Below are 22,653 nucleotides of genomic sequence, written 5' to 3'. Positions count from 1 at the left end.
CCATAACTCTTTGAAAACAAGAACTATCGACAAACAGTAATCATATGTAATACTGAACCTCAGTGAAATCTTGTTCCTGTCTACTCCGTTCCAGAGCATTCAATTGGGTTTACTCTCAGGTAACTGGATGAAAGATTGCTGCTTGAATGTATGATTTCCAGGCCAATTAACATTTTACTATGCAATATTACTCTGTAATAAAAGGTAGTCCCAAAACAAAAACCTATTACAGCCCCTGTATATTGACAGCTTACGAGATGAAAACTAATTACTTTGTGTCTTTTCCCAACAAGTTTGGTTCAATTAGCTGAACTGCTCAGTTCAAAGGTGATTAATTGAGGCCTAGTCTCCATCACAGAATTACAGTCCTGTCAATGGTACACACAATGATGTAGTGAAAATTTAAATTTAAGCTCAATTGCCTTGACTAAATCTTGAGGAAGGGGGAAAAGAGGAAGAAAAGTGAGGGCAATTGGAATTCAAAACTCATCTGAGGAAAAACAATTAATTTCCAGCTCTGCTGTGACCCAGTGGTATAGCATGCACATAAATACTTGTCTATCAGCCGCCAGCTCCTAAGGCGGCAGAATACTGAAACAGTTCCTCAGCCTGGCTGGAGCAATGCTCAGAGGATTAGGCATGCACGAGGTACTATCAGGAACCCCTCGAAGTACGCAACTAATAACCATTCAGCTCTTGTTCCTCCAATCCTCTTAGCAATGTTTTGAAATGTTTAATTATTATATTCAGACTAATCGCTTTTTACAGGGCTTTCTCCTCCATGATTTTGTTACATTATTAAGCAGCTACTTAACCTCCTTCTTTTGTTTACACATTCTGATTGGGGGAACATGTGCCTTGGGATGCCTTGGAATAAATACACTACCTGTGGAGGCTATTCCTTTGTAACGACTGGCTGAGGAAAGAGGAGAGCAGAGAAGAGAATTTTTCTAAAATTGTTGTACAACAGAGTGATAATTATTTGTGCCATGCTGCTAGGTGTTTCTATTGTTTATTATGGTTCTGCCACATAATTTTCCTCATCTTATTCCTGTTTCACTGCCATTTGGTGATTTGCTAGGATTTACAGAACAGTCCTAAGTATGTGTACTCAGAAGTAAATTCCACTGAGTTCAACAGAGCTTACATCCTACTCAGGATGTTCAGAATTTCAGCCTAAGCAGCCTGCTCCAGGTATCTGATATTAGAAGTTAAATGGATGACAACTGAAGAAGATATATTGCTTGGGACCACAATATCTGACAGAACACCTCACCAAAACTCAATCTACCTTGACACTATGATCTATCTCTGCAGCCTCCCTGCAACTGCCCCCTCCAAGGAAGCCCTGGAAGGTGGCAACACAAAGGAGGGCCTTCTCAGTGGTAGCTCCGAATTACTTCCCCACTGAGGCCACATGGCACCAACATGGTCATCTATTCAGCACCAAGGTAAGACTGCCCTCTACTCCCAGCCAGTTAATGGCAAATGGTGGCATATGTCAGCTCTTTTAACAGATCTAGTTTTTGCTGAAATTGTTTTAGTGGTTTAAGCTGTTTTACACTTTGAATTTTGAGTTTTACACAGTATTTTAATATATTTATATCCAACTGAATTGTTGTGAACCTCTCAGAGAGCATTAAGCAATATATAAATCAAAATAATAGCAGCAATAATATGATTATATTACTTTCTAAGTGATGAATTCCCTTTCTAGCCATATAATAAGTTACATGTGCATAATCTTAGAAATTATATATATAAAGGCAAAACAAAATACATATTTTTAAAAGTGCATAGAAATATCTGTCTAGAACACAATTTTTGCTGGTTAGAGTGTTGGACTGGGGGCTTAGGGATCCAGAGTCTACTCCCCATTTGGCTCTCTGAAGCTCTCTGAGTAACTTTGGGCCAGGCTCTGAGTCTCAGTCCATTCTACCTCACAGGGCGGTTGTTGTGAGGATAAAATGGAGCTAAGCCACCTTGGGTTCCTCACGAGAAGAAGTAAGGTGGGGTATAAATGCAATGTGATGATGATGCAAAGTGAGAGATACTATTTCTGTTGCTGCTAAGCTAGGAGTGACAGTGGACAGGAATTGACTGCTATGAAACAGTACCAGAAGGTTAACAACATGCCACCTGGAAGTAAATGAGGCAACATGCCCGGAGGCAAAAGCAAACAATTGAAGTTTTCAACAAGGCATTCTAGGAAAATGCCATGCCTCTCGAGCCCTCAGAGAAGAGGACCTATCAGTCAGTGGTAGAGCATATATAAAGGTCCGCTCCTCAGAGTCTCATGTTAAAAGGATCTCTGGTTGCAGGAGTGGGAAATATTTGTGCCCAGGTCCTTGGCCGCCTTCCCTGACATGATGCTCTCCAGTTGTAATGCTGGGAGTTCTTGTCTAAAATATTTCATGTGAACCAAGTTGGGGAAAGATACCTTAAGGAGCTGAGGGAGGCAGAGCAGAGAGCCCTGGGCTAGATTGACCTGTGGTTAGATTCTGTATACTGCAGCTTCATACATTCCAATAAGACTCAGGAAATCACCCAGAACTACAAGAAAGGGCTTGGAATTTCCAAGTACATGAATTTCCATATAGGAAGTCTAACTAATAGAAAACTAGTGTTTCAGGAAGAAAGGTTCTAGGCTAGCTTTCTCCCAGATATGTGAGACTTACAGCCTTAGAGAGCTTAGAGGTAAAGAAATTAAAGAACAGCCTTTGCTTACTTGGCTCAGTATATAACTTGGTAAAAGAAAGAGGACTAGATTGAATTTCCAGCACAAGCAGTTATCTGGGGGGATCTTTAGTCTTTCTGCACCATGCAACATTTATAGAACAGAATACGACAAGATGTCTTATGTCATTATAAGACATATAATGAAAAGACTCACTCACTATGATACTGGCAGTCCTCCATAAAAATATGCATGCTTGTACAGATATGGCTGAGATAGGGTTTAAAAGGGATATTAAGCAATCCAGGAATAGATCCTGTTGTATGAATTCAGATCAGTATTTCTAAGTGAAGTCTCTTAATACAGAAGCACTGCACAGATCACACTTGAAAAACTGTGTTTAGCTCTAGCAAAACTACTTTGGGCATTTTGGAAGCTGCTGCTGCTGCTGTGGCACAAGTGTTTGAGGTGCATTTGTACCTCCTGAAACAGAGCAGGATGGCACCAGATAAACTGCAGGCAGTTGCTTTGATTGTGGTCCTTATACCTGCAAGGTAATTGCAGCAGTTATCACAATCGTCTTTCAAATGGGGCTCTGGAGTTCCAGTGCACCTAGGTGAGGCACAGCCAATGCCATCTGGATGGGGTTGCACAGTCATCAGTCGCACAAGCCATGGGCATCATTTTGCCCGCACTCAATGTTGTCTCTTAGCATAGCGTGCCCCTCAACCAAGGCTCCCTAATATTTTTCAGCTTATGCTCTGGCTATCCACAGAAATTCTGTGAAGGCAATCAGATTCTTACTCAGACACATATCCAAAGGACACTATCCATTACTTTTCCATAGGATGCATTCCTTTTCTTATAATGGGATATGTATTCAGATGTACATCCAAATGTGGATACTGTCCATTCCTTTCACTAGGAAGGATGTGCATTTGATTCACTTTCTTAGTCTTCAACTTCCATTAACCTGTGCAAGAGTTCAAGCTTCCAGTCATGAATATTTTCCCCTTGACAGAAAGTAAATTGGATAGAATCAGACAGAAGGAAGGTATGGAATAACTGTCTGCATCAGTGAAATGTCCATTTGGGAAATGTCATGTGCCAAATTATTGCCACAATACACATTCCTAGCAATGTTATTCCAGGCCAAAATTGGAGTGCGGCGGCAAGACAAATATTCTGGTAGACAAAGCATGTTGCTTAGTTGCTTCCATTCATATTTGCTGGTAGCCATTACAAAGCAAGATCAAATGTAGGTGAGAGTTTTCAAAGAGTGGTTTACTGAGATTCCTGAATTGGTCCATAGCATGGCACCAGGTCTGTACCAAAGAAGCCTGCCTCCAAAATACCACCTAAAGTGAAATTCAACACAAATCTGAAAGTTTCTCAGGCAAAATGTCTAAAGGAAGGAGGTATGATTATTGATTTTTATTCTGCCCCACAGTATAGGAAAAAGTCCCTGGTTCAAATCCTGCTTCTGTCATGTCCTCACTAAGAGACCTTCAGCAAGCCAGAATCTCTCAGGTGCAATCGCTCATCTGCACTTGAGGCATGGTAAGAATACAACTCACTTACATTACAAGGTTGTTGCAAAGGTTATGTCAAATGAGCACTATATAAATGTGGAGCCTTAACAGCAGTTGCTGCAGCATTCCAGCCCTCCCCAGTGGAATTCACCTACCGTTAGCATGAGGGCCAGTGTGAGCCAGTGCCCTCTAGATGTGCTGGACCAAAATTCCCATTGTCCTTAGGCAGGAAGCCAGTCTCAGCTTGTTGGACAAAGACTTGGGACACTTGGTGTCAAATCCCCCTGCAGCCATGGACCTCAATTGCTGACCATGGGTCAGCCACTACCTCTCAGCCTCATTCACCTCCAAAGCTGCTTGTGATGAAAAAAGGAAGCAATTGTGTCAACCTGAGTTCCTGGGAGAAAAGATGGTGGCAAATATTTGTTTGTTCATTTGTTTCGTTTTTATACCACCTAACAGCCAAAGGCTCTCTATGCAATCTATACAGACAAAATATGAAATCTGTAGCAAATGTTGCTTTTCAGGTAAAACATCTGAGGAATTTGGCTGTAAGAATTTCCTTCACACCACTGACATTTGGGACAGAGAGATGAAACTCCCCTCCATAAGATGCTTACCAGTTGAACGTAAAAGCCACATGATTATCAGGCCTTTAGAAATGCCTTAAGGGGAGAAGTACAAATAGAAACAGGACAAACTCAGAGGAAGTTCATATGAGCCTGGGGAAAATAAAACTCCCAAACAAAGAGATATTTGAAGGAGTAGTTCATAACACACAGGTGCCACAAAAGCCTGAAGAGACAAATGAAACAGATGAAAAACAACCAATTGCCTGAGCATATTTCACTAGAAATGTAAAGAAATTAATGAATAATCCAAAACATTTTATCATCTTCCAAGATCTATTTCAGTGGTATAAACAACCCAAGGCTCTGCACTATGTCAATATGATTTTCAGTTCGTCAGATGAGGTTTCTTCCCTCATTGTAGACAAAACTATTACCTTTTCTAGGTTTGACATGTATCAGTTCTATACAGAACAGGACACTAGAGCAAAGGAGAATGTACAACTCAATCTAATGAAACCTCAGAAGAAAAAGGAATTAATTTGTTTATGCATTCTTGTGTATGGAGTGTACAAAACAGAGCCAACGGTTGCAATCAGAGTGGACCTTCTCCATATGCACAGGGCAGGTAAGCTGCTGAACATTGTGTTTCATGTATAGAACTGATGACCCTGCAGGCTGTTAGTCAGTATTTGCATCGTAACTCCATAACACATTGCTGCCAAGGTAACAGCTCGGCCCAAGTCCCCCTTGTGCTGGCCAACGGATGGCCATGAGCCAGTATTTAAAATTTCCCACAGAGGCACAGAAAACCTGGCGCAGCATAGCTCTTGGGCTTGCTCCATCAGGCACTCCAGGACACTGCGAGACATTTTGAATGTTGGGCTGTGGAAGCCCACTTCTAACACCAGGTAAATACACATGCAGGAGCTTTCAGAAGAGGAACCTGCATAGCATGACTTACAAGGACACTTTGCCAGGGTTGCCCTCACACCTGCAGTCCGCCCTGTCCCCACAGAAGTGAACTTCAGCAGCCTCCACTGCTATGGAGGCTCGAATGTCTGTACTGGCCCTCAAATTGTAAAGGAGGAGCGGATTCACAAGTTACGTGTGGTGCAACTGCAATTGTGCTTCCCCTTCTGCTGGCTACAGCAACAAAAAGCAAAGGAGGAGAAAGGCAATTCCCACAGGTGAAGCATGTGCCTCCCTTCCTTGTGACCTTCCCTCCTCCTCAGTGCCCAGAAGCCACACTTCAACCTGTTCTCCCACCCCCACCACCATCTTGAGGAAATGGATAAAGATACCCTTTTGAAAGGCCATATTCAGAATGCCACCCATTTTTTAGCAAATGCCATTCTCAGATGGAAAGAAACAGAAGAAAAGGAAGAGACACAAGCCTTGAGGGGAGGGGTACAAAACTACAGGAAGGAACCACAGGCCGCAGCTGCAATTGGAATAGGTGCTACCCTGGTAACCAACTGAAGGCTTGCTAAGAATGACTGAAGGCTCAGAGAACTGCCCCTTATATTAGCGAAACCATTGTTTCTGCTAATATTTCTCTGAAGCATATTGAAAGAACACTATTTGCAGCCTGAAGGTGGATGGCATGACACAGTGTTCAGTTTAAACATACACTTTAAATTCTGTCTTTGTGCATATACTTCTACTACGTGTAAATAAAATAACATCCCCTCCTCACTCCCTTCCAAAGTGAAGTGCCACTTTCAAATATTTCCACTTTACTTGCGCTGAATTGCCGGAGATCAAATGAGTCAATTAAGCACGGTGTCTTTTTTGTTTGGAGGCGAGATGAAGGTAATTTGCTGTTCGATACATCTGTTTCCTCATCAGCACAGTGAGGATCAGGCTAATTAGGGGAGGAAAACAATATGGTCATATGGATAGGCCAGATTGCTTGTCACTCAGCTATTCAATGTGCAGGCTCTGCTTTAAGGACAGGAAACAGAAGATGACTGTGAGACTGCCTTCCTTTGGGCGGAATGGGGAGAAAAGAAACTTCAAGCACACAGAGGGTAGCATTAATTCCATAAGGTTTTCACCATCTCCTATCCTTCCTAATTCTCCTACTAATGGATGTGTGCTTTGGTGCCAAGACACTGAATCGAATAATTATTTTTGTGTAGAGGATTCTCATTTACAGGACTGTCACTGGATTAAGGTAATGTGTTAATATTATGTGCTGCTGCTGCTGTCACATGCAGTCATGTTGTCTCTGACTTGTGGCAACCCTATGAATGAATGTTCTCCAAAGTCCGTGATAGCCCTGATCAATTCTCAGAAACTCAAGGTCATAACTTCCCTTAAGGAATCAATCCATCCAGCACATGATCTCCCTTTTCTACTGCTGCTTTTGACTTTCCCTAGCAGTAGGGAAAGGGGGATGTGCTTTCTTATGATGTTCCTAAAGTATGAGTGTGCCCAACATTCATGTGGGATTTACCAGGAACTGAGCCCCACACAACTACCGTGCAAGCAGCATTTCCCTTCTACATCATGGCAGCAACCTTTGCTTGTGCTACACATGACATGGAAGAAGGTTGCTGGTTGTGCTGCCTTCATGACATCAGTGATCATGAACTATCTCTTGCTCATCCCACTTTCTATGACAGGACCAAGCACAACAGGAAGTCCACAAATGCTAGAGGGACTGATTCCATGCAGCTTTATCACAACCCTAGTCTCAGTTTTCCTTTCAATTTATTGGCTGCAGTGTCTGCTTGAATTGATGATTGAGCCTAAGTATGAAAAATCACAATATCAACTTCTTCACTGTTTGACAGCAACATTCTGCAATTCTTCTCTAGCAATGATTTTTGATTTCTTAATGCCCAGCTGCAGTCTTGCTTTTGTGCTTTCTTCTTTCACTTGCATCAGGATTGTTGAACCAAGAATTATCCAAAGATATTCATAGCTACCCTGGCTAATTCGGTAGAGTTGAAGGCTATGGATTTGGGCAAGGGTGGGCAGAAAGTAGATCTCTAGTATCTTTGACTTCAACTTCAGTATGCCTGACCATTGACAATGGCTTATGGGACTAGAATTCAAAACATCTTCTGCTCAAGGCTGCCATAAGACATTATAATTTGTAATGTTCTTGTTTTATCAAAGTCAGGATTACACACAGGAAAGAGAACTCTTTCCCATTCAGGATTTTGTTTGTTCATTTCTTTGTTTGGCTGTGGGCATGAGGGGATACAAGTACTATTTTACTTCCTGAGTCCTCATTTTACAGTGAAGGTAATTTAAAGTACCATGACAAGAAATAATTCTATAATTCTTTTATTCAAAGGTACTTTTTGGTAATATTTCTAAATAAGTAATAGCCAAAGTATCTTGCCTTTGTTGCTGCTGTTTTAAGTCTACTTTTGCCACAATTACATTTTGTGATACTCAAAATTCCTTATTTTGTTTTCTCATTTTTTCAATAGATTAAATTTGCTGCATGATTTCATTCCTTACAGCTTCTAATTTTGTAGAACTGCAGAGTTCTGTCATCCACAGATGACTCTACAGCCATTCAGGATTGAACAGATTTCAATTTTCAGCAACTAATCAGAAACAGTATGTCCAACAGCCAAGAGTTTACACATAAATTGATATGTACTCGAGTTATTTGGAAAATATAAACCATCTACTGAAGGTAGCTATGAAAGCCACACAACAAAGGAAAGCTCAGTATAAAGCAAGATTTGCTATCATGGTACTGCATGGTACACTTTATTTTATTAGAAGAAGATAAGAATGGGTGAAGAAGGGCATTGATTCACTGGCCTGTGAAATAAAGCTGCTCTAGCCCAATGCTTACTGCAGCTCAACCTTTTTTCTGACTGCAAAATAAAATGGTACCTTAGAAATGAAGGGCCTTACTCTTATTTAGTGCCATGGTGGAATTTGCCTAAAGAAAATGTTAGAAACCATGGAGCCAGAGACCAAGCTAGTGGGAGCACATGCAGAACTGACTGCTTCAGTCCTGTAAATGTAATGTGCTTTGGATGTTCTTTATATTCAGGTGGTTGTCTGCATTTGTAATGCAACTGAGAGAGACTTTTTCCATCACTGTTATAAACAGCACCTTTTGAAAGATGTGCCACAACAACATCTTTGATATCCATTCTAACAACTGGAGTCTAGCTGCCTGAAGCGTTAATAAAGTGATACGTACATTGTTCCCTCTAAGAGGAATCGATATCAGGAAAGGTTTCCTCACTGTCACAGCAATAGGACAGTGGAACCAGCTGCCCAGAGAGGTGGTGGGCTCCCCCCCACTAGAGACATTCAAGGCAAAACTGGACAGCCATCTGAGTGGGATGGTTGTAAATTGGTGTCCTGCAACAGCAGGGGGGTGGACCCGATGACCTGCTTGGCCCCTTCCAGCCCTACTATTCTATGATCCTGTGAATTCTTTGATAATTTCCATAAAGCCCTGACCCTCTGCAATGATTTCCTACTGAACAATTCAAGAGCCCCTGTTGAAGGTGCTCACTCTTCCTTGGATGCAAAAAGAATGCCAGTGATAATTAAGGAAAGTCATATCATGGATCTGTAGGTGTGGTCTTTGTCTGATTACCATGGTCTGAGCTTTAACTTATTCAGGCCATCAGGAAAATCATTAAGTGCAAGTGCCCTTCTTCACATTCAAATGCACCTCCAGTGTGTGCAAGATCAACGTGTGTGTGTGTGCATGCCATTAGGAAAGCAGCAGTGAGCGGATGACTGCAGCTGCACCAATGCCAAGCACAGGCAGCATTTCAAGTGGGCAGATCACATTATTCCCTGCCTGTGCCAGCTTTGCTGTTCTTAATTCTATTCTGTTTCTACATTAATCTGTGATTTTTAAAAGTGTACCTCACAAAATATGCATGCTAAACATATCTTCTCTTAAAGTATGTATTTTCTTCAAGGATGTGTTTTATATGCTGTTTGAGAATTACAGTCACCAAATATGGAGCAGTGTGAAATCTGAAACCAGGCTCCAATATGCACATTGGTCTGCAGTTCAGACTAATTCACACAGAACAAACTCTCAGGCATTCTTAGCCAACACATGTATATTTATATTTGCATTGTACACATAATTACGGATTTTCCATATGGCCCATGTCAAACATAACTCAGGCCCTTATGTCAAACTTAAGAGTTAATTATAAGTCTAAATGTTTGCAAGAACTAATCCGTTCAAGAAGACTATGAGCCTGATAAAATACTAGCCAATCTACTGAGATTTTTTTAAAAAAATATTTTACTTTAAAAAAGAGAGAGAGAGAGAAGAAAAATATTCAGTACCAAAATCTAACTCTATAATGGAACTCACAATTTTGTTCTGAAATTTGGGATGCCATTAAAATTTCAAATCTGCAACTGCTGATTTCCATTGTCAAAACTAAATAGAAAATAGAACAAAAGGTTAAGAAATGTATTGATATAATTTTAATACTGTATCCATGCACGGAGATCACACGAAACAAAAGAAAGCTACAGAAGAACCTAAGGAAGATGAGATTTTTTTAATTTTTTATTTTATTTTTTGCTTCTGAGATGGTTTCAAAAGACTGAACTACATACAATAATTTAATTACCTGGGAAGGCTCAAAACTGCTGTCTCTAAAGCTTCCACTAAACTTATACCTGTGTTGAGGCTACAATAAGATAAACCAATTGATTACTAGCAATAACTTCCATTGCAATTATTTCAATGGTTGATACAAAGAACAAATTATTGATGTGTCCTGTACCCTTGCTTCTTCAGTACTGTCCAAAATGGGGGCCTACTTATCTTTCTCTAAATGCAGGCACAAATATCTCACAGCTCACACAATTTCCCACAACAGAAATGTACAAGTTGGGTTGCAACCTTATATACATCTATGTTGGTATACCTCCCACTGAACGCTCTAGTAGCTATCTCACACTGTCAACTATCCATTTTCAGAAGTTAATGGTCAAACACTCAAATTTTGTTTTTACCATGGAACTTAGCCCATCTGAAGACACTCAAAATTAAGGATACAAGTCTAACTTTCTCTTGTATCTTTTTTTTTTAATCTCAAATTCTTTCCATGCTGAGTATAAAGAAATATGTGAGTTTTGGTATCTGAAATCTGAAACAGACTTTCAGCCAACTGCATCTGCCAAATTCAACAGGAACTGCTAATCCCAGCAGGGAAGGGGCCACATTTTGCCTTCCTGACATACAGCCCTTAACAATGAGGAGCCTATCAGAAAAAGCAGTTGGCAGCCCTGGCCAGAATAGGCAGAGGTTCAAACCAGACTTTTAAGCACTGAGTGAGCCAATCTTATATAGATAGATAGGCACAACTTCATACAGCCCTGCAAATTTGTACAGTATTTTATTTAATAAATCTACAACTCTCCAATGAATACAACTATTCTCCAAGTAACACCTAAGTGAATCAGTCTCCCAGAATGTGGAGAGTTAACTTTTAATTGGTGCCTTTTATCTTATAAAAGTCATCTGCACATAAACCTAATGTATGGACAGATAACCCTATCCAAACACCACAATCAAATTTAATAAACTAAACAGAAAATGTGGACACTAGAAATAGGCAAGTCAAGCTATTTGCCTCATTAAATAGACCATGCCATAAAATGTGCCCTCTTTAAGAACAAGTCTGAAGCACTGTAGGCGAGGATGTTTCTGTGCATGCATGAATGCAAGTGTTATGTCTCTGCATGAGAGAAAGATTACAACAAGATTACAAGATCATATGCAGTGAACACTCAAAACTCTAGGGCTAGCAGAGTTTCGCAGAAGCTGCCATCCCATACAAGTTCAAACATGCCAATGTCATTGTATTTATGCATCAAGTCCATTTTATAGTCATAAACAAGGAGCAATGAAACTTGCATTACTGAGCATTTTGTGCAAAAGCTGTTCACTGCCATGGAATATCCCACAGAAAACTCAATCTATTCATGTTACATTATAAAGCAAGCTTCCAACCTTAAAGGCGGCAAAAACTACATAAGGCATTTTTATTTTAAAACAGATTTTGTAAATAGAAATAAGAATGTCAGGGGGCTAGGAATGATGGGAATTGTAGTTCAACATATCTGCCAGATACAAGTTGGGAAATAATGGATAATGAATTGAATATGTATAACATCCACTAGAGAAGCTAGATAGACCCCACCGCCACCCCCTCAAAGACTTTTGCAATGTTGAAGATTCATTTGGCAACCACAGCTGTCGAACACCTATTGGGGATCACAATCCACCCTCCACCATGAGAAGAACAAAGGAAAGAGGAGGGGAAGCGAAGAAGCACTTGAGCCCAGTTGCAGTGGAATACAGAAGCAGAGGGAAGGTAGTAGGGCCAGAAACATAGCTGCCTCCTGGACTTTAAAACCCTTTCCAAACTGGAGGGAAGGAACATGTGGGTGGGTGAGGGGTGAGAAAGGGAGGAACAGCATGAGATTTAGATGGTTTTAAGAACATCACAACCCCACACGTTCTCTCATGGACCTCACTACTGCACTCTGTATTTATTCAGAGGGAAGGCTTCTTGAGAGAGAGAGAAGGGGAGGGGCCATTGGTCTTGCCCTGCACTACCTGCATGCCTTCTCCAAAATTATACCCATGAGTGACAGTGACTCCTGGAAGAGGAAAGGTTCCTTACCCTTGAAAACAACCACTTGTTAAGCCATGAGAAAATCAGAGGGATGCCATTCATTAAGGCTTCAGTTTTCTTTCAGTTTTGTACTGATCATGGTATAAATTGATTTTCCATACTTTAATCTCTCCTTTCCTTAGTACTCATCAGAAAATCACTAAAGTCAAGGTAAAATTGCCATTATAATATAATTATCCTATTTGTAGAACTATGGCAGAGATTTACCAAATGCAGAACTACTAGCATCCAACTAGTGTTGCAGAAAAACTCGTTCAGATTGCAATAGCATTACATTGCAATTAGAGATATCAGAAGCTGTAACTGGAAGAGATCCAGCAAATTAGTATACATTTTCCTAAGGTGTGGATTAGAGCAAAGATCAGTTTTTACGTTGGAGAATGGCTCTGTTTTTACAAGTCAGGGAATGCAACTGAACTGGCTTCTTGTTAACATCCATGTACAAGCAGCATTCAGTTTGGTGGATCGCTCTTTGTACAGGCCTACTCTAGTGAAAAATATTTTCTTGGATCTCTAGCCTATTTTGAGTAACCTTTGTAGAATTAAAATGCAAAGTTTCCCATTTTGTTTCTTTGCCTACAAAATGAAGGTTACAATTCTCAGACTTTGCCATAGTTACTTTGAAGAGGCACTTAAGTTTACTGCACTGAGTCTGTGACCTCTGTTGTGGAACTGGTGTGTTGGCACCGAATGTTCATGAACATTCCAATTTCTCAGAGAACAAAACTGCCAAAATGTTTGCAGTCTGCTTCAGAGGAAATCTATCACTTTGGCTGGAATTACAATCTCATACAGACCCTAGTGATTTGCATTCTGGATCCTGGCTGAGAACAGGGATGAAATCCAACTAAGGAGAGAATATAGGGGGCAAGGACCCCACAAAAAAGTGAATGAAATTAAGAGTGGGTATGACTTCCTCTCCATTATAGATTCTACTTGAATCTGTTACACATTTACCATCAGCATAAAGTGGCAATGATTCCAAGATGTAGATGGGAAGATCAAATTTCAGACATGGATTTGAACCAGACAATTTCTTGGGTGATTTTTTCTCTATTAGGACTGCTCCAAAATTATTCAGCATAGATGATGTAAGGGTTTTAGCCAAAATACCATAAATGTTTTTGTAAAGCCCAGACAATAAAATACTTCTGAATTTCATTATCAAAAACTGCATGACTTTTGCTGTAGAATATCATTGGGTTTGCTCCAAAAGTTGTCATTTATACAGTTTATAGGAAGAAATAAAAATCAGTAAGGTAGCCTACAACTGTGAAGTTAGGCAAGCAGAAGGAAGCCATATAATGCCTCTATCGAGATCCTAGCTAATCAACTCCAAATAGATCAAGAGAACTTGTTTTGCTGTTTGTTTACTGCAGACTCTGACCATATTTGTCTCTTGAGCATTCCCATCTCTAATAGACTTGACATTATGCTATTGAGTTTGTGCAGCACAAAAGATGGATTCGTAGCAGTGAGAAGGAAACTGTCAACTGATTGTAAAAGCAGAGGATTTTTATATAATTCCAGTGTAAAATCATAGTTGGTTGATATGGCACTGCAGATGGTATGGAGGATCTTAAAGTACTATTGCTCCAAATTGTATGAAGAGTAATTTCTTTTATAAAAGTTGCTATGGGGGCACAGACACGATTGAGAAATAGCCTTAACTTTCACTCTTTTATGCATTATTTGCCAGTTTGGAAGTTGCTGCTTGCAAGGAGAGGGGGGAAGTGTGCCTTTGCTGAGATAATTTGGCTGGTGCTCCCTTGCGTTGGGACACACATTCAAAAACACTTTGAACTGAAAATAATGAAATGAAGAGCCACAACATCCTCATCTGGATGTACCTCCAATCTGTACTTGTTGCCGAAGACAGAAAGTTGGCCCAGTTGCCTCAACACCAGGAAGCTATTACCTCTAGCCCAGGCCAACACGCTTTCATAAAGACATATGAAAAATTCTGGAAAGGAGCGGGGAGAATGTTAAATACATCTGCACCTCCATTGTCTCAGGATAAGCTTAAACGCTTTTCCTCCTTGCAAATCATGCTACAGAATGGGATCTGTAGCAACATTTGCAATACATAGTTTATTATTTATAGATTTATATTAGCTCCATTTGATGGCTGTACTTGAGGCTAGATCATCAGTTTAACAAGGTTCATCACAATCCAAAATGAAAGTATTGTTCAGTAGGACAGTAAAGCAAAAGCACTTAAACTGATTTTTAAAGGGGTTCTTGTGACATGCTACATGCACCAGAACAGTATCTGCTTGAGGAATTTTAACTAAGGATAAAAGTAGCAGTGTTCCTTTCCTTTACAGCTTATGAAATGATGGTATTGTGAAGATGACTATCCCTTTCTCATATGAGTTCTGATCAGGGCTCAGCTCTATCCATTCCAGTCCCTCTCACTGAACGGTGTTCTCATTTATGGAGAAGAAAATTATGAAAGCGGCATAATCCAGTAGTCAGTTCCTGAGCAATCTAGCCCAGCATCTGGGGCAAATGTCTCATCTACCCAATGGACAGGAGAGGAGTGAGTAGATCAGTTTGTATTTTATGAATGATGCTGATTCCTTGGGAGTTCCAGTGAAGCGAACCATGCACGCTGCAGGTGCCAACTCTGTAGTCATGTTCTAAGCCAATTAGGGAAGCCTAGAGCCAGATGGCTGAAAATGAGCAAGATTATACAGTACATTTTATTTACTGGTTAGGGTTATCATTCAGGCAATAATTGCTCTGAGCAGATTATTTATAGCTCTTGACATTTAAAATAAAGTGAGGGAAAATGAAAGTTATAAATACTCCATTTTTCAGTTCCCTTTTGCCTTTGGGAAATTTGATCTGTTAATACTTCCCCCTCCTCTTTAAGCTAATAAATTCATACAAATAATACTTCAGTTTTTATCAGCAGAACAAATTGGATGTTAAAATTCTTTGGGAGCTGTTTCTCACCTTTTGGCATTGCAAGTCACACAATGTTTTTTGCAAAGGGACAAGTGGCATTAAGAATCAACATTTGTAGCGATGGCACAAATATGTGGGTTCATGATGCTCAACGGCTTCCCAGAGAACAGAAAGTGATGGGACAGTGTCAAGCAGGCGCAGCATCCGCCCCCAGGCCAGAACAACAGGGACAGCCAGGGCTGATGCAGGTCACCGCGGCATCCATTCTTTTTTTAAAAAAGCTCTGTAGTGAGGGGCAGCTGCCTGATTATAGATGCAATTCTTTTTAGTTGGTAACAAAATTATGCTTACTCCAAAGCAAATGTGTTTAGCTTTGATGCAGCACACCCAAAATACTGGTTGCAGTGCAATGCTAGGATCTAACTGTATTTAAAATGCAAAAAATGTGCATTCTCAGACTCTCATTTGTTATCATGCTTGGCAAATGGTTTCTCTTTTTTGTATTTTGCTCTAACTTATCATAAATGTAGAAGCATTTGCAATTAAGAAAGAAGTATTAGTTGTGTGCTGGCCATTGGAAGGTGGGTCCCCATAAGACCATTAAGTCCAAGGGTTTAACATGACCTAGCTGCACCAGTGCCACTAAAAATAGGACTAGGCCCATGCATTTCTGCACAAAGATGCTTCCCAAGCTGGAGCAGACCTGGGGGCAGGGGACCCAACCCTGATAAACCACTCCAGATTTCAGGCCTCCCCCAATTCTGCTCTCAGAAATCTTTTACCAGTTCCATATGCTTCTAACAACAGTTTTTATGATTAACCACCCTTGCAAGCAAAACTACCATAGTTATTGTCTCTGTATAGCCCCACACTTGCAGGCATGTATTTGAAAATGTGACAGAAGTGTGAGTTAAAAGGACTCATTCCATAGGCATGATAGCTAAGCAGTAAGGAGAAGGGGGAAGGTCCTTGTAAATTTTTGCCTACTAGGCTATTGTTTAGTGGCAAGGTCATACCCGACCCATTATGACCTCATGGACAACATTCCTCCAGGCTCCCCTGTCCTCCACCACCCCTTGGAGTCCACCCAAGCCCACACCTAAGGCCCAGTGACTCCATCTAGCCACCTCACCCTCTGCCGTCCCTTTCTCCTTTTGCAATCAATTGTTCCCACATTAGGCTCTTCTCCAATGAGTCCTTCCTTCTCATTAGGTGACCAAAGTATTTGAGTTTCATCTCCAGTATCTGGCCTTCTAAAGAGCAGTCAGGGTTGATTTCTTTTAAGATTGACGGGTTTGATCGCCTTGCAGTCCAGGGGACTCGCAGGAGTCTCCTCCAGCACCACAATTCATAGACCTCAATCCTTAGGCGCTCAGCCTTCCTTATGGTCCAGCTTTCACAGCCATACATTGCAACTGAGAAAACCATAGCCTTGACTATACACACTTTTGTTGCCAGGGTAATGTCTCTGCTTTTTAGTATGCTATCTAGATTTGCCATAGCTTTCATCCCCAGGAGCAAACGTCTTTTAATTTCTTGGCTGCAGTCCCCATCTTTGGTGATCTTGAAGAGCTCTTCAGCCCAGGAAACTAAAATCTGTCACTACCTCCATTTCTTCCCCTGCACTTAATTTTAGGCAAGCTAATGGGAAATCAACACAATTCTTTCCATTTTATCGCAGCTCTTTTTCTGTGGCCTTTCTCTTGTTCTTCTGAGCACTACTTCTAAAATGTATTAACTTTAGAACACCCTAATCCAGCTATCAGGTTGGCTCTTGAACAGCACCCCAACTTTCTTCCCTTCTATTTGAGGGAGTTTCCTTCAGTTTCTCTGTGATAGAGAACTTCTTTTGTGCCAGTCTATGCCCAAGGATTCTGTTCACGGGAATTGCCAGTTCTCAGAGATTCGCCACAAGCAAACACACTTCTTCATCCTAGTGACCAGATATTTGGACAACTATCTTCTAAATGAAATGTTCTATCACTGGTACAATTCTGCATCTGTGTATTCCAAAGTAATTCCCACAGAGTTCAGCTGGCCAAGTAAGTATTTTAATTTCCTTTTTTTCTTAGTTCATATGTTCAATTTTAAATGTTTTAATAATTGCAGTTTTAATATTGTATTTTAGAATTTTATATTATATAAGCCATCCTGACCGCTTCTGTGGAAGGGCGGAATATAAATGCTTGCAATAAATAAATTAATTAACTTTAGGATTGCAGTCTGAGATAGTTGGTATCTTAATCTGTCACTGTTCTCTGAGAGCACTTTGAACTATAGAAACATAGAAACAGATTGAGTCAGAAGGGGTCTCCTGGGCCATCTAGTCTGACCTCCGGCACCTGCCAGCTCCGCTCACGACATGCCCACCATGTGGACGTCCAGCCTATCCTTGAACACCCTCACCGATGGGGCCTCAACGACCTCTTGTGGAAGCCCATTCCACACCCTCGGGGTCCTAACTGTTAGGAAATGCTTCCTGGCATCCAAATGGAACCTTGGTTCCCTGAGCTTTTCTCCTTTAGAGCGTGTCCTGCCTTCCTCTGCAGGGGAGAACGGGTCTTTACCCATCTCCATGTGACATCCCCTCTCATAACCTGTATGTCGCCAACACATCCCCTCTGAGTCTCCTCCTCTCCAGGCTGAAGAGACCCAGTTCCCTCATTCTCGCCTCATACGGCATCCCCTGCAAACCGGCCACCAACCTTGTGGCCCTATGCTGCACTGACTGTAACCTGGCTATATCCTTTCTGTAATGAGGGGCCCCAAACTGAGCACAATACTCCAGTTGCAGGCGCACCAGAGTCGTATAAAGTGGTAGTAATACCTCTCTTGATTTAGAAGCCACACTTCTGGCTATGCAACCAAGGGTGGCGTTCACCCTCTTGACCACCGCATCACACTGCTGACTCATGTTTAGCCTGCAGTCAACCAGGACCCCGAGGTCCCTTTCACAAGTGCTGCTCTCCAGCCACTTGTCCCCTAACCTGTACTTATGACACCCATTCCTATGCCCCAAGTGCAAGACCTTGCACTCATCCACATTGAAGGCTATCCTGTTGTCTCCTGCCCACTTCCATAGTCTGTCCAGATCCTTTTGGATCTGGAGTACCTGCTCCTCAGCTGTGGCCACTGCTCCTTGGCCTTGGCACACCTCTATTTCAATTAAGACCCATGCTTGCAGTTGAGACATTACAGTTCTCCTTAGTGTGGATAATATTCCACTTACTAGTGGCATCCTCACTGTACTCTTTCCTTTGACACTTCGCCCAGGCCTGCAGTGTTAAGGTTTTGCTTTGTACAGTTTTACTTCTGAGCAGAAAATTGTGCAATGCACTGTGCACTGAATATTGCAAGTCAATTATGTCTATTAGATGTATATAGAATGAAACATAGGATTAAAACATATACACAATGGTAGGTAATATTATTCTGCCCCCCTTTATTCACTTTATTCACTTTGATAAGCAATGCAACAAATTAACATGCAGGGAAATATATGCATTATGGTACTTAATTTAAGCAAATCTGCAGATACAGTAGATAATACTTTCAGCATTACTTTTTGTACATTTCTGTGTCTGATGGGCATAAAAGGAGTTGTGGTCTGTCTGTACAGTGGCTGCAGTAGTTAATGCAGCTGGACCATTTACCAAAAATTAATTTTCACTGGATTGACAACACTACACTGTAATGAGGTGAAAGTACGCCTGTGCCGCATGAAGAGAGTTCCATGTAACTTTGAAACCTGTATTCATACACCCCAACAGCAGTAGCTCAAGTAGCAGAGAACACTTCACTTCACCTGCTTTCTCTCTTTCATCCTGGGTTTTAAAAAAGACAAAGTCTGTCAATTTATTTTAAAGTTGCTTAAACACATCCATGAATAACAGAATACCTTAGTGACCAACCAGTGGCTGCCAAAACAGGGTTCCTTTTAGATACCATGCATTTTCTCCAGTAATGCATGAGCATCCATGCTGGCAGTCTGGCATTTATAAGCCATCCATTTTTGGTCATGCCAAGGGAAAGGCAGCCAATAGCTCAGGTAAGTTATACCAAGAGTTCCTTGTGCACCTTTATCTCTCTTACACAGTCCCAGCTCTCATCACATGGCTCTGCGCTCCTGATTTGTCTTTTGAGGCATCAGCAATAATAAGGCTTGGTTGCATAATAAAACTGAGCAGTTTTAGTTCTCCTCCCTCCAGGCTAGTTACCTATCAGTCTAAATAATTAACAAAACCACTCCAGATAATTGCCAGGCCCAGCAAATTGAAAACTGAATATATGATCATTTGGCCCAAGGCAAAGCCCCAAACATGTGGTCACCAATCTGTCTGGTAAAACAGTCAAACTGAAATATTAATATGCAAATAACTGATGAAAAGACAATTCTCAGGGAATATGTAGAGTATTATTTTTCATGGCAACACAGGCATAGAAAGCAATGGTGGCCCAAACCTGCTCAACTGGAGAAGTCAACTAGAAGATTCCTGATACTGTTACCAGAACTTCTTTTCCTTTAGTGAGAGGCAATTCTTTGCCTGTAATTAAGAGCATGTGCTGAAGCATTCATAAGACCAAATTAACTGGGGCCTCTGACATGCCTGGAAGGTGACTGAAAAGACACCTTGTGTATGAATCCATCCATGTCAACTTAAATGCGGATTTATCTTCCAGGTGCAATCCATACAGTGAACTCACTTTGCAGCTCAGGTTGAGAGTAGCTACACAATGTGCGGCACTTCCCCTCCTTCCCTCTTGGTCTTCCCACTAATATCCCAGTTGAAAATTTTGTCTCTTCCCCCTGCTCTGATTGTGGCCCCTTCTGGGTCACTGCCACTGCCTCCCCGCTTTTTTGTTTGCAATGTCCCCCAGTGCCCAGTGTCCAGATGGAACACTGGTTCAACCTTTTGATTTAATTTTAAGGCACTGGAAATATGCACAAACATTTTTCTCATATTGGTATTATTATTTTGGGGAGGTCAGTAGTTCAGGGGTGAGCAATGCACATCTCTGACTAAGCAAAATACAAAGTCTTGTCCAGTCAAGGCTGGGGCAAGTCTATCCTGTCAAAGTACCGGGAGTAATATCCATGGACACTGTTAAAAGCAAGGCAGTACATAGTTTCATTTGTTACTTTGCTTTCACTTGACAGCTGTCAAATGGTGAGTTTAGGGATTATATAACCCCACCTAAGGATCCATGAAGAAATGGCACTTTTCAGAAACCAGAGGCTTCCTGCTGCCCATGGAAAAACTGAATGGGAAGTCTGCCTCCCCTTTGCCAGCTTGGTCCCGCATTACACTTATATTGTTCTGATGCTGGTAATGCTGAGCCAGAATTAATGACCCAGTGCCCAGCCTATATTTATGATACAAAATATCCTACTGAACTCACAGACTTTGAAGAAGTGCCTGCATCTGTATGATTGGTAATGTATCCACACCAAAAAAATAAAAAGACTGTGACTTTTTGTTGTCACATGAGGAACTCAGTTTCCAGCTGGATGATAAACAGCCTGGATGACCGGCTAAGTTTTCCTTTCTTTCATTAACAATGTTCTGTCCCAAATATTAATATAATCAACTTTTTAAAAAGAAAAAGAAAATAGCAAAAAGAAGGAGCTTCAGCAGCAACCAACCATCCCCCAGCCCAGACAGGAAAACCTTCCTTTTTCAAAACATGTGCATTGAAATGACTAAATAAATAAAACATCTAACTGTAAATTAAATCAAGCCTGGTGTTTAAGGAAGCCATCTAATTTAGCTAATTTAAATTGTAATGGCAGTTGTAAAGCTAAACAACATTAAAATATGCAATACATTTGCCATTTACAGGTTTGCAAGAGCAACAAAGAAAACAACTTCAGAGAAATATATTTCATTATGTGCTTGCTGTTACATGATAGCCATACAAGTTCTGCATTTTATTTTTATCTTCTTGCATGATAGGGCTTTTTAGCTGAATCTTGACAGTGAGTTAAGTTGGTAACTGGAGGCCTAAATCCACATTCATGCCCACGAGTACGCAAATACAATATCACAGCAGATTGCCTTCTGACAAACAAGATCAGGGTATATTAGCTGATGGAATGGAAGAGATAAACAGGAGGTAACAGGGCCCCTGGGGGACAGACTTGATCCTGCTATATGTCACCTTGGCTGAATTTGGGATTCTGCACAGATTTACCTACATTCTGGGGAAAAATTACAGATGGAGTTTTTGGATCTGAACAGGCCATAGAAGTTATGGTTCAGAAGATAAGCCAGACTTTTACAGAAATGACACCTTTCCAGCTATTTTTGCTATCCAGAAAGCACAACAGCTGGAAACGATGTCTTTATATTTAAAAGGCGAAAATACAAGGCATCCTATCAGAGTGAATTCCTTGTGGCGTTCCAGATAGTTTGGCCTATGGAGGATAGAAAAAGCACATTTTCTATCTTTGCTTAGGCATCAAATATGTTATGGGTAAAATAGAGGGGAAAAAGCTACACAGCAAGAGAAGTTCTCACAGCAAGGCCTCATATGTGTGACTCACAAAGATAATTAACAGCTACGCTGACCCCATCAAGAGTCAAAATTCATTTGTGTGATTGCGACTAGATCCTGTTCCAGGATACCACATGCGCTGGCAGTTCTATCACAAATGCACACCCAGGTGGCAGCTTGGAGAAACGCAGTTCACTGTAATAGCCTGCCCATACCTGATGCCATGAAAAGACACCGGTGCAGATATGCTGATATGAGGTATGTGCTTGTGGAGGGGTGGGGGAAGATCCTTCAGGTTTAAACAAGCCTATGCTCAGACTTCTCTCTTTCCCACTTCCACTATACACACACTCAAACATATGCAGGGGCAACATTTCAACCTTAACAAAAGAAATATTTACAGGATGCCTGTGACACTTAAAACAAATCAGTGCAAGTCCCTCAAGAAAACAACCAGTGGCATATTCTGTAGTATTTCACCAACCTGGAGCTCCTTGGATAAAACCGACAGGAACACAAGATAAATACTTGTTCTGTGACGCTGTGTCATGCTGCAGGAAACAAGAAACGCTATGTGACCTTTGGTGCAACAATCAAAAGACACCTTCTTTGCTGCGCCCATGTGGGGGTTATCAAAACTTTCAACAAATGCATTTTTGGGGTGCCTGGCAGCAACCTCCAGGAGGAATCATTTCTACCCTTCATGAAATGTTATGAGAAAGACAGACGGTAAAGACAGGTGGTGTTTCCTTTTTCCTTCTTTAAAGCTATCCTAGGATTAGTATCGTTTCAGC

At 41.1% G+C, this 22,653-nt stretch overlaps 1 protein-coding gene and 1 long non-coding RNA gene across 11 annotated transcripts in view; both read right to left on the bottom strand.

Annotated features, from left to right (window-relative positions):
- The window catches only part of ERBB4 (erb-b2 receptor tyrosine kinase 4), a 935,345-nt gene that overhangs the window by 865,068 nt on the left and 47,624 nt on the right, over positions 1 to 22,653 (bottom strand). The gene's annotated exons all lie outside the window — the stretch shown is intronic.
- LOC123024391 overlaps positions 1 to 22,653 on the bottom strand; it is a 41,517-nt gene that overhangs the window by 2,885 nt on the left and 15,979 nt on the right. For 2 of the 4 annotated variants that reach the window (XR_006414915.1, XR_006414918.1), the window contains 2 exons: positions 22,344 to 22,410; positions 134 to 10,179 (listed from right to left, as the gene is read on the bottom strand). This is a non-coding gene — a long non-coding RNA (uncharacterized LOC123024391). Of the gene's footprint in view, positions 1 to 133; positions 10,180 to 22,343; positions 22,411 to 22,653 lie in introns of those variants that run through there. The other 2 variants (XR_006414917.1, XR_006414916.1) reach the window with 2 other exon arrangements.

This window comes from Varanus komodoensis, unplaced genomic scaffold (genome assembly GCF_004798865.1).
Source record: "Varanus komodoensis strain SLA01 unplaced genomic scaffold, ASM479886v1 scaffold23, whole genome shotgun sequence".
In the NCBI taxonomy this organism is placed as follows: domain Eukaryota; kingdom Metazoa; phylum Chordata; class Lepidosauria; order Squamata; family Varanidae; genus Varanus; species Varanus komodoensis.
This window is presented reverse-complemented; position numbering and strand designations above follow the sequence as displayed.